The 11,113-nt window shown below is 43.8% G+C and overlaps 1 pseudogene; it reads left to right on the plus strand.

Moving 5' to 3' along the window:
• The first annotated feature begins 8,375 nt into the window (after positions 1 to 8,375).
• LOC105549000 lies at positions 8,376 to 9,168 on the plus strand (annotated as a pseudogene).
• Positions 9,169 to 11,113: the final 1,945 nt, after the last annotated feature.

Genomic DNA, 11,113 nt, shown 5'->3' on the forward strand with positions numbered 1-11,113 from the left:
CATGCCACTGCACTCCAGCCTGAACAACAGAGCAAGACCCTGTCTCAAAAAAATGAAAAATAAAAATAAAATAAAAGTTACAGATAGTAAATACTTTTGGCTTTGTGGTCCATTTGGTTTTTGTTGCAACTACTCAGCTCTACCTGTTAAAGCAACTGTAGACAGTATGTTAACAAATGAGTGTGGCTGGGTGCCAATAAAACTTTATTTGCAAAAACAATCTGGGAGCCATCATTTGTATACCTCTTCCCTAGGAAACGACAGAAGAACAAGATGAAAGGATCATGGGTCCCTGATAAACTTAATAAAGTGAGATACCCCACCAACTCAAATCATTGTTAAGAGCTATTAACATGAGACAAAAATGAACATCTCTATTTTTTTTTTTGGTTTGTTTGTTTTGAGATGGAGTTTCGTTCTTCTTGCCCAGGCTGGAGTGCAATGGCACGATCTCAGGTCACTGCAACCTCTGCCTCCCGGGTTCAAGCGATTCTTCTGCCTTAGCCTCCCAAGTAGCTGGGATTACAGGCATGAGCCATCATGCCCCGCTAATTTTTGTATTTTTAGTAGAGACAGGGTTTCACCATTTTGGCTAGGCTAGTCTCAAACTCCTGACCTCAGGTGATCCACCTCCTTCAGCCTCCCAAAGTACTGGGATTACAGACGTGAGCCACCACGTCTGGCCCTCTATTTCTTAAATGTTGTAGCTTTGAGAGTCTTTGTTATAGCTAATTAATCATTACCCTAAACAGACTATCATTTTCAGACTGAGTTAGACACCTTACATATTTTTTCATTTTAATCTTTATAAAAACATTGTTAAAAGAAAAACCTTAGACAAATTAATTTAACAGGAGTTTAATTGAGCAAAATCAATTCATGAACCAGGCAACTCCAAACCAGAGTGGGCTCAGAGAGGCTCCAAAGCAGCCATGTGATGGAAGAAGATTTATGTATAGAAAAAGGAAAGTGAAGTACAGAAAATGTAAGTGAGGTACAGAACCAGCCAGATTGGTTACAACTTGACAGTTGCCTTATTTGGACACAGTTTGAACAGTTGCCTATATTTGATTGACCAAAACCAAAACACGAATAGGTTACAGAATGTTTACACATCCAGTTAGGTTACAGTTCACTATGTACAGAGAAACCTTGAGGCCAAACTTAAAATATGTAAAGAGGCAGCTTTAGGCTAAATGTAATTTAACAAGATATTGAAATCAGTATTACCCTATTTTATAAACGGAGAATCTGAGGCTCAGGGACATTTACTGCCCTGTCCACAGTGGTAGGAAATAGCAGAGTTGGGACTTGTGGTTTGAATTCTGGCCTATCTTACTTCAAGATTATGTATCTTAAAAAAAAAAAAAAAAGTCATATACAAAGACATGCATAGCACAACTATGTATGGTTTTAGGGGTAAAAGATTGATTCTGGGCTTGTTTTGCAACACTGTGCTATGTACCAGTAAACAATAATATGCAAAGCACATGCAGAAAAAAGCACTCAGAATTCTCCCGTTATCAGCCCAAGTTATCTCCTAGTTATCTGGTTTGTGCTTTCAACATCCAGCCCAATGGCTACTTCTTCCACAGAAGCTTTCCTGAGCCCTCTGTCCTCAACTCAACTCTTACAGGCCTAATAGTTTGTAAACCTTAATGGGTATTTTGCTTTCAAAATGTATGATTATCTTTCCAGGGATGGGCAGCCCCCCACAACTCCAAATGAGTTGCAGACTCCTCCAGAGCAGAGCTGGCCTCTTAACCTCATCAACCCCATAGTGCCAAGTACTACGCCTTACACACAAAACGCTATTGCAGGTTACAGGTGGGCCACTGGTCTGTGACTCTAACAAGCCCTGGTGTAGTAGTTCATTTTCAGGCTGCTGATAAAGACATACCAGAGACTGAGTAATTTATAAAGGAAAAGAGGTTCAGTGGACTCACAGTTCCACATGGCTGAGGAGGCCTCACAGTCATGGCAGAAGATGAATGGCACATCTTTTTTGTTGTTGTTGTTTTTGTTTTTGTTTTTGTTTTTGAGACGGAGTCTCACTCTGTCGCCCAGGCTGGAGTGCAGTGGCCGGATCTCAGCTCACTGCAAGCTCCGCCTCCCGGGTTTGCGCCATTCTCCTGCCTCAGCCTCCCGAGTAGCTGGGACTACAGGCGCCCGCCACCTCGCCCGGCTAGTTTTTTGTATTTTTTAGTAGAGACGGGGTTTCACCGTGTTAGCCAGGATGGTCTCGATCTCCTGACCTCGTGATCCGCCCGTCTCAGCCTCCCAAAGTGCTGGGATTACAAGCAGGAGCCACCGCGCCCGGCATGAATGGCACATCTTACCAAGCGAAAGGGGTTTCTCCTTATAAAGCCATCAGATCTCATGAGACTTATTCACTACCATGAGAACAGTATAGGGGAAACCACCTCCATGATTCAATGATCTCCCACCGGGTCCCTCTCACAACACATGGGAATTCTGGGAGCTACAATTCAAGATGAGATTTGGGTGGGGACACACCCAAACCATATCACCTGGCAAGGGAAGGAGGTCAATGAAGGACTGAGCTGTTTCATATCTCAGTGTTCTCATTAATACTGGGCATTCACTTCATGGGAAGATTGCTCATGTGACATGCCCAAAGAGTTTATGTACTCTTTAAATGTAGGAATGAGGTTAGGTCAGATTGCTCCATCCTCATGTGCTTCAGAAAAGCAAAACCTGGGGAATTTCAAGCATCTCCTTTGCTCCGTTGCTGACAGAGGTCTGCCTTGTTTTCCCTTGTGACATGTTTGCATTTCACTCTCACAGTGTGCCTACCTCAGTTTTTCATTTATAGTTGAATTTTCTACTGTTCTCATTTAATTCCTTCTCAGATTCTCCAACTGCGTGTTGCCCATGAGCTACATGGTACCCAATAGTAACACGATACCATGCAAAGGCCACCAGGAACCATTCTCCTAGACTCAAGTGACCAGGTTCTGCTAACTTTACAATCCTTCTCCCCAGGCACCTGCCAGCAACCGGAAAACAACCTCAGGTCAGCTTCCTTCTCCAATCCCAAAATCTGTTTTGTGACCTTGCTGTGCACAGAGAACTCCTAGAAACCTCCTTCCTAAGTCACTATTAGGTTTCTCATCAGCCATATTTCCAAACCAAAATCACTCATCAGTGAGAAAATAATGCAAAAACTTGAGAAATATTACCAGAATCATAACTTCTATTCTCCCTTTTGAGATTGAGGATCCTCCAGGGCAGGGTCTGAGTCTCGTTCGTCTATTTACCAATTTTTAAAATATATATTTGTGGGTACATAATAGGTGTGTATATTTGTGAGTTACATGAGATATTTTGATGCAGGCATTGAATGTGTAATAATCACTTCAAGGTAAATGGAGTATCCATCACCTCAAGCATTTATCATTTCTTTGTATTACAAACATTCCCATTATACTCATTTAGTTTTTATTTTATTTATTTATTTATTTATTTATTTATTTTTGAGACACAGTCTCACACTGTCACCCATGATGGAGTACAGTGGCACGATCTTGGCTCACTGCAACCTCCGCCTTCTGGGTTCAAGCGATTTTCCTGCTTCAGCCTCCTGAGTAGCTGGGATTGCAGCTGTCCACCACTACACCAGGCTAATTTTTTTGTTTTTTGTTTTTTTAGTAAAGACAGGGGTTTTTACCATGTTGGCTAGGCTGGTCTCGAACTCTTGACCTCAGGTGGTCCACCCACCTCAGCCTCCCAAAGTACTGGAATTACAGGCATGAGCCACCATGCCTGGTTATTTTAAAATGTACAATTAAATTATTTCAGTTACATTACAATGTATAATTAAATGATTATTGACTATAATCAACCTGTGGTGCTATCAAATAGTAAATCTTCTTCATTCTATTTTTTGTATCCATTAACCACCCCCACTTCCACTCCCAGTTCCCCACCACCCTTCCCAGCCTCTGGTAACCATCCTTCTACTCTCCATCTCCATGAGTTCAATTGCTTTAATTTTTAGCTCCCACAAATAAGTAAGAATATATGAAGCTGGTCTTTCTCTGCCTGACTTATTTCACTTAACGTAATGTCCTCCAGTTCCATCCATGTTGTTGCAAATGACAAGATTTCCTTCTTTTTATGGCTAAATAATATTCCATTGTGTGTATGTATCATATTTTCTTTATCCATTTGTCTGTTGATGGACACTTAGGTTATTTCCAAATCTTGGCTATTGTGAATAGTCCTGCAGTAAACATGGGAGTGCAAATATCTCTTTGCTATATTGAATTCCTTTCTTTGGGGTATAGATCTAGCCCTATTCAGCTTTATACCCCTAATGTCCAGCCTTTCTACATTTAGTAGTTGATCAAGAAATGTTTGTTGATCTAAAATGATTCGCAGCATCCCTTGCATCAAAGGAAGACAGCTGTGCCAAGTGGGAGTGAATTCTCACTGTGAAGCCCACAGGGGACTGGTCTTCCAAAATCAGGCACTGTCACCCCCTCCACCCCCACCCACTGGAAGCACCAGCCTGTTACCCTTTATCACAGTAAGAACAAATACTCAGTTGGTTATGACGAAAGATGCAAAGAGGCCATCACATGCCTTCTAATTAATTAAGGTGGATTAAATCACAGACATTAAAGATTTTGAGTGTTCTGTTATTTTAGCTTTATATTTAAAGACTCGGTGATGACCTGTTCCTCTGTGTGCCATGAATCATGTGGTGAATAAGTGATTTAAGGTAACTACTACATTATACCCAGGAGGGCCTGTCGATATGGCTTGCTATCAACTGCCACTTTATATCAAGGCTAATGGAATGAAATGTAATAGGAAATCCTGGTTTGGAGGAAAATAAAAGAGTGGTTGTTCATTGATTAAATTTACCTGAAAGTCTGACATATCCATCGACTAAATGTTGCATTTCTGAATGAGTCATGTGCTTTTAAGAGCCTGCCAGTAAAATGCTGGTTGCATTTTTGACTGATCACCAAAACCATTTGTTCACTAGGTGAATGCCTATGATCCTAGGGACCGGGAGCTTCAGAAGCTCCAAACATGCCCAGTCAGTACTGTGGGCCTTGATTGATCCTATCTGCTGCTGAAGACCCAACTCAGTGGGCCGAGAACACAGATCAGAAAGGCCTTGTGAATAAACTGGCCCAAAGCTCACATTCCGCAGATGAGGAAACCTTTCTGCTACACTGATCAGTTTCCTATTGCTGCTGTAATAAATTACCCCCAACCTAGTGACTTCAAGCAACACAGATATACTCTCTTCTGGTTCTGAAGGTCAGAAGTCTAAAATGGAGGCCTGGCATGGTGGCTCATGCATGTAATCCCAGTACTTTGGGAGGCCACAGCAGGAAGATCCCTGGAGGCCTTTGGAGACCAGCCTGGGCAAAATGATGAGACCTCATCTCTGCAAAATTAAAACAAAAAGAAAAATTAGCCTGATGTGGTGGCATACACTGATGTCCCAGCTACTGGAGAGGCTGAGGCGGGCGGGATGGGAGAATCATCTGAGGTCAGGAGTTTGAGGCTGCAGTGAGCTATGATCATACCAGTGCACTCTAGCCTGGACAACAGAGTGAGACCCCCTCTCAAAAAAAAAAGTCTAAAATGGATCTGCAAGGCTGGGTTCCTTTTGAAGTTTCCATGAGAGTATTTCTCTCCTTTCCTTTTCCAGCTCCTAGTGACCACCTGCATCTTTCAGCTCTTGCCTGCTTTTCTTCATCTGTAAAGCCAATAGGGCAGAGTCTTCTTTCCCATATGACCTCCTGTCTCTCTCTTATAAGTGCCCCTGTGACTATATGGGGCTACCCAGGTAATCCAGAATCGTCTCCCCAACTCAAGACCCTAAAATGAATCCCATCTACAAAGTGCCTCTGCCACATAAGGTAACATATACACAGTTTCCAGGGAGTAGAATGTTGACATCTCTGGAGGACCATTACTCAGCCAGCCTTGCTGTCAAAAGAGGAAATTTTGTCAACAAACCACTGAAAATATTTCTCTACAGCCTCGATTGACAGAAGGTCAGGTATCTTGTCATTCTCTGGCAGATGCAGTGGTGAGAGCACAGACTACGAGCGCAGGAATCAGGCGGGCTAAGTCTGAGCCTGGCTCTGCCATTCACAAGCTCTGCAGGCTTGGACCAAGCCATTTATGAATGGTTGATGCCACAAAAGCCTCGAAACCTTGAAGGAAGTGGTAGGAAATGAGGCAAGTAGACAGAGGGTGAGAGACTTCAGGTGCACTGATGAGCTGCATGCAGAAATATGAGTTCCACGAAAGCAGAGATCTCCTTTGCTTTGTCTACCCCTACACCCTCAGTGCCTAGAATAGTGCTACCATAGGAAATGTTTGATCAATGAGTGTTCAATGTCATGAACAGGTTCATATTAAAACTGACCCTGGTGAACACTTTTACATGACTGGCAGGAATGTAAACTGGTATAACCATTATAGAAAACAGTATGGAGATTCCTTGAAGAACTAAAAGTAGAACTACCAATAGATCCAGCAATCCTACTGGGTATCTACTCAAAAAAATAAGAAGCCATTATATGGAAAAGATAAATGCACATGCATGTTTATTGCAGCACAATTCACAATGGCAAAGATATGGAACCAATCTAAGTGCCCATCAACCAAATGGACAAGGAAACTGTAGTATATATACCCCATGGAATACTGCTCAGCCATTAAAAGGAAGGAAATAATGTATTTCGCAGCAACTTGGATGGAGCTGGAAGCCATTATTCTAAGTAAAGTAACTCAGGAATGAAAAACCAAATATTGTATGTTCTCACTTATAAGTGGGAGCTAAGCTATGAAGACGCAATGGCATAAGAATGATATAATGAACTTTGGGGAATCATGTGGAAAGATGGGAGGAGGCTGAAAGATAAAAGGCTACATATTGGGCACAGTGTACACTGTTTGGGTGATGGGTACACCCAAATCTTAGAAATCAGCACCAAAGAACTTACTCACATAACCAAAAATCACCTGTACCCCCAAAAACTATTGAAATAAAAATTAAAAGTAAAATAAAATTGACCCTGGCATAGAGTTGGGTTCAATACATACTTGTGAGTGAATAATATAATACATGAATTTTAGTGGAGATGTGGTTTAGTGGCTTTTATTATTTCCTCCTCAAAAACGGTTGCAAACTCCAATGCATAAGGTGCCAGGAGGCTGAGGGAGAGAAAGTGTAGCTGGTCTAAAATGCACAGAGACCAGTCAGCCCCTGATTATTCTTACCACTGAGAATTTGGGCTCAGCGCAGCCAGATTTTCTGATATTTTTATTTAAAGAGACACCTCAAATCCAGGTTTTCATAGGAGAGCATTGGTTTTTAAACATTGTCTCAAATTATTTTAAGCATCGTTCGTTAGGGCCAGCTAACTATCTGCCAGCCAAATTCAGACCAAGACCCTTACTTTGCTAGGTCTCCTCTTCCACCTTCCTTAACTTCCAGGGCAGTGCAAGTCTGATAATGAGATAACCTTGAATGGCTTATTGATCAGAATTTAAAAAGGAAAGAAGAGAAGGGTTTCCCACACACATAAAAAAGCTCAGCCTAATAAGATTCCCATGTGGGCCCCCTCCTAAAAAATAAATCGAGATCAGAGAGATGACAACTTGCTGCCAATCAGACCACAGCAACCAGAAACACAGCCTTCTCTTTGTGAGGCTTGAGGTGTCGCTGATAAATTAAGCAGAGCCCAAGGACAGTCCTAGATTCTAGAACTCCACTCAAGTCCTCGGATTGCAATTACAAGGTAAGAAACACCACTTAGACCCCATTGCAGAGTACTATCTTCATAACTAAGATGCACATACTTGTCTACTGATGTCTTTTATTTAAACACGGATTATCTACTTCCTCAGATTTTTTATGACAAAACCGTCACTGATCCCCCTGTCTGGGCAGCAGCGTTTCTTATCCAGCATCAGTGGGCAGGCTCTCAGATGTGCAGGCTCAGGCTCAGCATGTAGCAGCTGCTCTAACAGGTACAGGCTGAAGGGGATGGGAGCTGTCTCTTATACACATCTAGAGGGGATGGGAGTTCAGACACGCCTCAGAATGGAAAGATGAGAAGTTCCAGGTGGAGTTTTATCTGTTCTGGCAATTATCCAGCGACTGTGGAAGAGTCAGCGACCCTTTCTGGGCCTCAGTTTCCAAATCTGTAGACTAAGGGAGCTGCCAGGTAATTGTTGTTACCAGAAAGGTGTCCTGATCCAGACCCCAAGAGAAGGTTCTTGGATCTTGCACAAGAAATAATCTGGGGCGGTCCATAAAGTGAAATTTTATTAAGAAAGTAAATGGATAGCTCTTTCTCCCCCTGTCGCCCAAGATGCCGAAAGGAAAGAAGGCTAAGGGGAAGAAGGTGGCTCCGGCCGCTGCTGGCGTGAAGAAACAGGAGGCCAAGAAAGTGGTGAATCCCCTATTTGAGGAAAGGCCTAAGAATTTTGCCATTGGACAGGACATCCAGCCCAAAAGAGACCTCACTCGCTTTGTGAAATGGCCCTGCTATATCAGGTTGCAGTGGCAGAGAGCCATCCTCTACAAACGGCTGTCCTGCAATTAATCAGCTCACCCAGGCCCCAGACCACCAAACAGCTACTCAGCTGCTTAAGCTGGCCCACAAGTACAGACCAGAGACAAAACAAGAGAAGCAGCAGAGGCCGTTGGCCCGGGCCGAGAAGAAAGCTGCTGGCAAAGGGGTCGTTCCCATTAAGAGGCCACCTGTCCTTTGAGCAGGAGTTAACACTGTCACCACCTTGGTGGAGAACAAGAAAGCTCAGCTAGTGGTGATAGTACACGACGTGGATCCCATCGGGCTGGCTGTCTCCTTGCCTGCCCTGTGTCATAAAATGGGGGTCCCTTACTGCATTACCAAGGGGAAGGCAAGACTGGGCCGTCTAGTCCACAGGAAGACCTGCTACACTGTCGCCTTCACACAGGTGAACTTGGAAGACAAAGGCGCTTTAGCTAAGCTGGTGGAAGCTATCAGGACCAATTACAGTGACAGACACAATGAGATCCGCCGTCACTGGGGCAGCAATGTCCTGGGTCCCAAGTCTGTGGCTCGCATTGTGAAGCTCGAAAAGGCAAAAGCTAAAGAACTTGCCACTAAACTGGGTTAAATGTACACCGTTGAGTTTTCTGTACATAAAAACAATTAAAATAATACAAATTTGTAAAAGAAAAAAAGAAAGTAAAAGGATAAAGAATAGTTACTCCACTGGGCAGAGCAGTGGTGTGGGCCACTCAGCTGCTTGTGCTTATAGTTACTTCTTGATCGTATGCTAAACAAGAGGTGGATTATTCATGAGTTTTCTGGGAAAGAGGTGGGCAATTCCTGGAACTGAGGGTTCCTCTCCCATTTAGATCATATAAGGTAACTTCCTGATGTTGCCACGGCATCTGTAAACTGCCATGGTGCTGGTGGGAGTGTCTCTTAGCATGCTAAGGCATTATAATTAGCATATAACATGCAGTGAGGACGACCAGAGGTCATTCTCATTGCCATCTTGGTTTTGGTGGGTTCTGGCCGCTTCTTTACCACAACCTATTTTATCAGCAAGGTCTTCACAACCTGTATCTTGTGTTGACCTCCTACCTCATCCTGTGACTTAGAATGCCTTAACCTCCTAGGAATGCAGCCCAGTAGGTCTCAGCCTTATTTCAACCAGCCCCTATTCATGATGGAGTCGCTCTGGTTTGAATGCCTCTGACATGGTGACTCAAGCCTATACTGCCAGCTACTTGGGAGGCTCAGGTAGGAGAATCACCTGAGCTCAGGGGTTTGAGGCTGCAATGAGCCATGATACACCACTGCACTTCAGCCTGGGTGACAGAACGAGGCTTCCACTAAAAAGAAAAGAAGAAGAAAGGAAAAAGAAGGAAGAATTTTTAAAAAAGGAAGAGGAGGAAGGAAGAAGAGAGCTGGTTGTGAAATGACTTGCAGGTCCTCCCTGATGTGGCAGTCTCTGATTTTGTGACTCCACCTCCCTTGGTGATACCATCCACTTCCTCTAGTGTCACGTAGAACTTCAGTGATGCCCACCAGCATCTGCCAGGCATGGAAGCAACGGGGCATGCAAAAATCCAAGAGAGGGAATAATAGAGCCTGCTTCCTCCACATTTCCCTTGACCAGATCAAACTGATCGACAGCAACTTGGGTAGCAAACCCCCTAGCCAGTTGCCCACCTATTTGTACCATGACTTAAAGGAAGCCAAACAATTTCACCCTAAAATATATTTCCTTGACATATTTCAAGATGGCTATTCAGAAGGGCTGGAAATAGAAGAGTAGCTAAGAAGCTGTCTTTTGCAGACAAATTTGCATCTGTAGAGAAAGCCTGTGTCCCTGCAGCCAGGCTTTCCGAGGTCCTCCCTGGTCCAGATCTAGGAAAGATGAACTGAGAGTCTCACATCTCTCAAGATCCGAAAGGAACATTTCCCACCTTTTCTCTCCAAGGGCTGCTACCCGTGAGGTTTCACCTACATAACAAGACCACCTTTGCTAGCCAGGCATCCTCTTCTCTCCTTTCCATAACCTGTTTTGCCCATTGTCACCTGATTTACCACCATAACCTGTTTTGGGCTGGGTTCCGGGCCCCCATTCTTTGTGCAATCTCAAGATGGTACAAAAGCATCAACCGGGCGGTGGCTCAAGCCTGTAATCCCAGCACTTTGGGAGGCCGAGACGGGCGGATCACGAGGTCAGGAGATCGAGACCATCCTGGCTAACATGGTGAAACCCCGTCTCTACTAAAAAAAATACAAAAAACTAGCCGGGCGAGGTGGCGGGCGCCTGTAGTCCCAGCTACTCGGGAGGCTGAGGCAGGAGAATGGCGTAAACCCGGGAGGTGGAGCTTGCAGTGAGCTCAGATCTGGCCACTGCACTCCAGCCTGGGCGACAGAGCAAGACTCCGTCTCAAAAAAAAAAAAGCATCAACCATCTGGCCATTTCTTTGAGATCTTATATTATGTCAGACTCCCATGCGTATCAATAAATTTATATACTTTTTCTCCTATTAATTTGCCTTTTGTCAGTTCATTTCTCAGAGAACTTTCAGAGGGTG

This window comes from Mandrillus leucophaeus, unplaced genomic scaffold (assembly GCF_000951045.1).
Source record: "Mandrillus leucophaeus isolate KB7577 unplaced genomic scaffold, Mleu.le_1.0 Scaffold429, whole genome shotgun sequence".
Classification (NCBI taxonomy): domain Eukaryota; kingdom Metazoa; phylum Chordata; class Mammalia; order Primates; family Cercopithecidae; genus Mandrillus; species Mandrillus leucophaeus.